At 36.9% G+C, this 7,603-nt stretch overlaps 1 pseudogene; it reads left to right on the top strand.

The window, feature by feature from the left end:
- The first annotated feature begins 5,791 nt into the window (after positions 1-5,791).
- Positions 5,792-7,317, top strand: LOC149225851 (putative aspartic proteinase GIP2 pseudogene; annotated as a pseudogene).
- Positions 7,318-7,603: the final 286 nt, after the last annotated feature.

Below are 7,603 nucleotides of genomic sequence, written 5' to 3' on the forward strand. Positions count from 1 at the left end.
CTTGCCTCAAGGATCAAGGTGAGAAAATTACATATGCAAATTAAATAGTTTAAAAGAGACAAGTAAAAAGTAGAATATTTTATCAAAAAAGAAATATTAAAATCTTCAAATACGAAAATTCAATTTGAAAATAAATAAATCAAATACAGATAATGTTAATTTCACAACTCAGAGAAATCCCAATCAAATTGAAATAAAAGCATACATAAATGAAGCAATTCAAATGATGAAAATTCCAATTAAATATTATGTAATCAATTTATCAGCATTAGTACTTTGAGTAAATAAACAAAATAATTAAAGAGAAAATCAAGAAACACAAATTCTTTATCAATACACAAATCGTAAAATAAATAATATAAAAAATTGATATATATATATATATATATAAATATAAATAATTATAATTTTTAAATAAAAAACTCAAACCTTATTCAAATTTAAAAGTTTAATGATTCTTTGACCACTAAATTAAATAAAAAATTTCAAATGACTTTAACTAATCACTATCCCATTCCCATTGAGTATATACGTTGTGAAATATAATTTAGGATCACCAAAACTTTCACTTGTGAATGTATATTTATGATTAATAAAATATGTGTAACTTATTAATATAATTTAATGTTAGAATAATAATTTTAGGTCATGGTTTAGGTGTTTTAAGTCTGGGAGGTTTTTGTTTTTTTTTTTTTTTTAATATTTTTATTGTTGGAGGTTTTTATAAATAAAGTGTGTAATGCTTTTGATATATTCAAAATTTCTAATGATTACTCTATTTATCACTAAAAACATTTATGTAATAAACATTACACACTTTAAATATTACAGTTTTTTTAAAACAGTAAATTTATTTGGAAAAAAAATATTATCTTATAAAAAATTATTTGAATTGATTTTACTTACATAACAAAAAATAATAATAAATATATATATATATATATATATATATTATTTAATATTTTTATCATAAAATTTATTATCAATATACATTTTTTTTAAGTAAAATTTTTCATACAAATATGCACAATGTATTATTAATCCCATTTGTTTTATATTTTTTTAATGATACAAATCAGTGTCAATATCCATTCTTTTCTCTCTCTCAAACAAAAAAAATTCTTTCTATGAATATGTATGATTTAACTATCCAATTCCACTTGTTTTATATCTTTTTTACACAAATTATGCCAATATCCTACGAATGTGCACTGTTCATCCCAATAGATTTATATTGGTTATGTCCACATAAATATCAATATCCAATGCTTCCACCGATCATACTCATTAACACCACTTACTAATGCGACATTAAGTAAAGGCGAAGACTTTAACGTAAATAGACGACTTATAGAGTGGCAGGTCATAAGGTTTAGAGCTATACCACCTCCGACTATAACAATGTATATTGCCATCAAACGGTGTACAGCCACACGCTACACCGCCTCTAACTATAACAGTGTATATCGCCATCAAATGGTGTACAGCCTCACATATGGGTGCTTACTGCATGCTACTGAATGCCAAGATTGGATCCACTAAGGGGTTACACTAGTAGGGGCTTAACAATATTTAAAAATAAACCTAATAAATGAAAGAGTAAATAATATAATCTTTATTTCTGATTAATTGTCATGGGTGGTTTACAAGCTTGTGGTTTTCGAAACCCATGGTAATTTTCCATGACATTTGCAAGGTAAAAGAAAAGAAAACAAAAAAAAATATATGCTTACGTGAATCATAAATTTTATCTTTTTACATAGAGGAAAGTATCCAAGGAATTAAGTGTGGTAATTGCCTACAATATTTGTAATTTTTGAAAAAATAAAAGAAATTGAAAAAATAAAAGAAATAGAAATATATGTTTACATGAATGATAACTTTTATATTTTTCTGTAGATGAAATTATCCAAGGAATTAAAGGTGTGTAAGTGGATATATATTTAACAGGTGAAGAAAAATATTTATACATAACTGGAGTTTTGAAGTTAAAAATACATGTTTGAAATTAAATATATAAAGCCCATAATTCAAATTTTTTAAACCATTAATTTAAAGAAGCTCTTTAGGTTTCCCGGATGCGGGTGTGGCGGAAACGTGTTGATGGCACTGGCCATCACGTGGGCAGATGGCAGGCCCGCGTGGTCAAGGGGCTTCATGCAAAGCGGGATATTAAACCGCATGAGGTTCGGCAGCACAAGGAATTAATGCCTGTCTTCTCAGCTCGCGCGAGGGGCATGGCGATCGATGCAGTGGAGCGATTAAATGGAGGAGGGCTTGGTCTGCAGCAGAATATGGGAGAGCTATGTCTTGAACCCCTGCTCCGCTCAGAGGGGAATGAGAGTGAGGTTCTGAAGAGCGCTCCGCCGGTTTCAGGGCAAGGAGCCAGCCACTGTACTGAGATAAAGTTTGTTTTCATAGCGGGAGGAGCTCCGAGTGATTGTGTGAGGCTGCAACTGGTTAATTTGGAAATGCCGAGGGAAACGTCGCGTATGGGCAGCAGAAGAGGAGGAGGCAGAGGCAGGGCCTTTATGCAGCGGCAAGATTACAATTCGCCCTCCTCCTCCATAGAAGTAACGTCAATGCCTCAGAGATATCAGGGTAGCAATGAGGAGGATGGTGGTCATGACAGCGGACGCCCAAGTTCAGAGGAGGGTCAGATGGAGCTCCCCACTCTTAGGTATCGGCTCCCCTGCCCTCAAGCTAATTCTACTCTGGTTGTTTCTATTACGATTGAGCCGGGCATTGCTCAAGACGCGGAGGCAGAGCCTTTACCGGAGGGGCAACGCTCCAGCAGAGAGGAATCCCCCATTGCGTGCCTTCCGGTTGGGGTAGGCACCAGCTGTTTGGCCCCTGGTCGAGAGCTCGCTTCTGACTTCGTGAGCCCAGCCACAAATAGCGTCTATGCAGCCGGCCCTTCAGCGCTCGCAGGTCCAGGTAAGCCTGCACAGGATGGGAGCCCTGACGCGGTCATACAACTCTATGATTCTAAAGATTCTCCTTGTTTCGGGTGCCGAATCGAAGAAGCGCCCCAGACCACTGATGATGAATGAACTCACTCCCGGTAACTTCAGCAGGTTTTTGGGTTTTCTGTGGATGATTTTGTCAAGCGGCTTCTACAGCTTTGTCAACTGTGTCGGATGTAATTGTTCATGTGTCGGTTGTACCTGTTCAGGTGTCTATCTGTCTTTGTCCGGGTCATTTTATGGCCCTGGTGTCTGTTTAGTTTATCTGTGTTATGTCAATGTATCTCCAGTGGTCAAGCAACAAATTCCAATTTTGAATCTGCTCAATTTTGGAACTGGAATCACGGCAAGGCAAGGGCTGATTGGCAAAACTTCATAGCCTTGCCCACTGTACTCTATATGTATCTTTGTTTTGTATGATAATAGAATTAGTCGCATTCAGAAAAAAAAAAAAAAAGCTCTTTAGGTTTCTAAATTACTAAACTATTAAGAAAAAGTTATATATATATATATATATATATATATGAAAGATCATAACCATCATCATCGCAACAAATTTGATCATTATTTCATAAAATCAATATCATATAATTTCATTGAATATTGGATTCCAATTACATAAGACCCTTCTGTGAGACTATTGAACCATAGTACTGTGATATTGGAACAAGAAAACACTCTTTGGTAGAATAAATACACCAAAATATAAGTTGACAAATCTTGTTAGTAGATCTCCCTCAATAAATCAAGCTGAACCTATGGCATGTGGCTAGCTAGAAAATTTACGTACAACAAGTGCACATTCCCCAAATTCAACAAATAGATTGGCGAATCAAGGGAAAATAATTACCATTGTGACATTCATTCACATAGTTTCAAATGATTTGACATTTGTCTGGTTCATCCCATAACTCATTGTCATCCAGATTATTGTCGGCAGTTACAACTGTTGCTATATATTGGTGTGACGCTTGAGGGAAATTATTCATGACAGTATTGTCAATCTACAAAGGGATCAAAGGTATTTGTTAACTAGAAATATCAAACCTATAGGTAAACATTAATTCAATGAACAACTAAAAGGTTGCAACAAATAATTTGGTCAATATAGATTAATTAGCTACTATTAACTCACATCATTAATAATCACTTCACCTTAATGAACCACAAAGGATTTAAAAGGGAGACATTACTTTTAAATTAAAATCATATTGAAGAAGTGTGTCTTTCAGTCTTTGTACAATCACTCATTACGAAGTTTGAAAAAAAAAATATTGACACTAGTAATGAAAGATTCACTAAAACGTTTAGCAAAGTTATTTTTGCATTATTTAAATTCAAAGGAAAAATTGCAGGAATGGATGTTATTATTTCTATATACACCAAAATTAGAATAAATACACCAACATCCATATTGTTGGTGTATTTATTAGGAACATTATTCTAATAATAACATCCATTCCTGCCATTTTTCCTAGAACATTAAATTGAATATAATTGAAGCAATATGCAGAGATGAAAAACAATATGACATAAATAATTTGCAATTGACTATTACTGACCATACCTTTTTCTCACAATTCACCATTAAATCTTTATTTTGTGACGATAGTGACATTATTTTGGGTTCACCCTATATGGAACCACTATGGTCATTTATTGCACCTAGAGGAACATTCTACAGTCAAGTATGAGGGCAATGTGTGATTTCGTCCATACTCAACATGGAGTTGACACATGTCTCTTTTAAAATAAAAAATATATATTCTCTAAATAGAAAAGCAATGTCAAATAAAGTATTTCAATGTCCATATGAAACACAATAATTTAAATAAACTATTTAAAGATCAACCTAGAAGGGATATACCCGTTGTCCAAACTAGCAAGGCCTAACTCCAAGGACGTCAAAGAGATTTGACTTCGTGACCTCCCAATAAACGATGTACTTAGCAACAAGAACTCACTCAACTGATCTATCCCTTAGAGCTATGTCAATATCAACTATATATATATATAATTTTAATATTTTATATAATAAAATATTCCATATCTCATATTATATATATATATACATATAATGATAATGTGGTCAATATTTGAAAAAAAATATTATCTTATAAAAAATTATTTAAATTGATTTTACCCATGTAACAAAAAATAATAATAAATAAATATTTAATTTAATATTTTTATCATAAAAATTATTATCAATATACATTATTTTTAAGTGAAAATTTTCCTACAAATATGCACAATGTATTATTGATCCCACTTGTTTTATATTTTTTATCTATCTCAAACAAAAAAAACTTTCTATAAATATGTACGATTTAATTATTCAATTCCACTCGTTTTATATTTTTTTGGACACAAATTATACCAATATCCTACCAATGTGCACTCTTGATCCCGTTAGTTTTATATTCGTTATATCCACATAAATATCAATATCCAATGCTTCCACCGATCATAATCATTAGCACCACTCACTAATGCGACACTAAGTAAAGGCGAAGACTTTAACGTAAATAGACGACTTATAGAGTGGCAGGTCGTAAGGTTGAGAGCTATACCACCTCTGACTGTAACAATGTATATTGCCATCAAACGGTGTACAGCCACACGCTACACCACCTCCCACTATAACAGTGTATATCGCCATCAAACGGTGTACAGCCCCACAGATGGGTGCTTACTGCATGCCACTGAATGCCAAGGTTGGATCCATCTAAACAAGAAGTAACATAACATCCGATACATCACATCAAAAATTAAATGTAATGATCCATGTTTGACTCTCATGGATGGTGCAGCAGACCCACACGTCTAGAAAAGATTTACTGCAATTTGCAGCGTTAATCAACAGGTAATTCATGCGTGTAAAGACAATCCACACTCTTTTCGTGAACTCACTGGCCAACACGTTGTCCCAAACCCGACGACCGGGGGTCACGGATCGAATCCTCCCCCTATTTGTATCCCAAATTCCATCCGTCCCAATATCACCATCTCACGCAATGGCTCCACTCCCTCTGGTTCCGATCGCTGCCGTCATCTTCTGTTTCTGTCAATTGCCTGCAAATGCGTCCGAGAGGCGCCCAAGGGCTCTCGTCTTGCAAATCACCAAAGAATCGCAGCTCTACCCCGTCGAAATCCGAAAGAGAACCCCTATGCAGATGCAGCGTTTAGTGATAGACATCGAGCAAGACTACACGTGGGTAAGATGCGACGAGAAAAGGTACAACTCCTCCACTTACACCGTGGTTGGCTGCAGTGCGCAGTTGTGCATATCCTATCAGTATTCGGGGTGCGGCATCTGCTTTCGCCGCCGAGCCCCCTACCCCGGCTGCAACAACCACACTTGTGTCGTGCCCTACGAAGAGAGTTGGAGTGTCGAACTCGGGCAGGACGTCATGGTGCTTCCCAGCACCGACGGTTTGAATCCCGGCCCCCTCGTCAGGTTTCCGAAACTGGCTTTCGCCTGCATGCTATTTCCCTCCCTTATACGTCGGATGGACGGCGTTGCAGGGATGAGTTCATCCACCTTGGCATTGCCATCTCAGCTCTCCGCCGCGGAGGGGTTGAGTCGCAAGTTTGCCATGTGTCTGCCAGGTGGCAATCAACCTGGAGCTCTCTTCTTTGGCGACTGACCGCTCGTCTTCCTTCCACCACCTAGAAGAGACCTCTCCCTCGGCCTCATCCACACTCCCTTCATCAAGAATACCGTCTACACAGACGACTTTTACATTGGTGTGTACAGAATAGATGTCAATGGTGTCCCCCTTGCAATCGACGCAGAGAAGCTGCGAATCGGCACGCGGGGCCTTGGCGGCACCAAGATGAGCACCGTGTTGCATTACACGCAACTAGCAACCCCGATCTACAATTCTATCGTGGCCGCCTTCGCCAAGCAAAGGAATCTCCCGCGCGTTGCTTCGGTGGCCCCTTTCAACGCATGCTTCAACTCGAGCGCTGTTGGGCCCACTCGCGTGGGTACTGCCGTGCCGGCCATTGACCTTGTGCTGCGGAGCAACGCTACCATTTGGAGGATCTTTGGAGCTAACTCCATGGTGGGGTGAGTGATAAGGTGTTGTGTCTAGGATTTGTTGATGCATGGGAGGATCCGGTGACATCGATTGTGATAGGGACGTATCAGATGCACGATAATCTGCTCCAATTCGATTTGGCCAACTCTACACTCCGCTTCTCCTCCTCTCTTCTCTTCGAACAAACGACATGTTCCAATTTCAACTTCACGACTTCCGCATCATGAGTCATTTTCATATGTAATAAGATGTTATAATAAACCATGAGCGCCATAAATAAGAGAGATTTCTGGCATTGTGTTTAATTGCCGGGTACATGAATATGCGCTTTTCTCTCTTCTTCGGCGAACTCTGTTGTTGAAGTCTAGAGAGTACCTACCATGTATTTTGTATGTTTTGAAAAGTGATTTTATCTTAATTTAAAATTAAGTTCTGAATCGTGGTTGGAAAGGTGCAGGAGACCAAGCATGAATTCACACATAAAACATAAGCTGCGGCTCTTCTATTGATCACACAAAACATGATATTTACAATGAATTAAAGGTAATTATTTTTTTTGACTAACGACTCACCTTGACATGCATGCACATG

The sequence above is a fragment of the Pinus tabuliformis genome, chromosome J (genome assembly GCF_031772625.1).
Source record: "Pinus tabuliformis cultivar Carrire ecotype Pingquan chromosome J, CPIR1, whole genome shotgun sequence".
Taxonomy (NCBI): Eukaryota; Viridiplantae; Streptophyta; class Pinopsida; order Pinales; family Pinaceae; genus Pinus; species Pinus tabuliformis.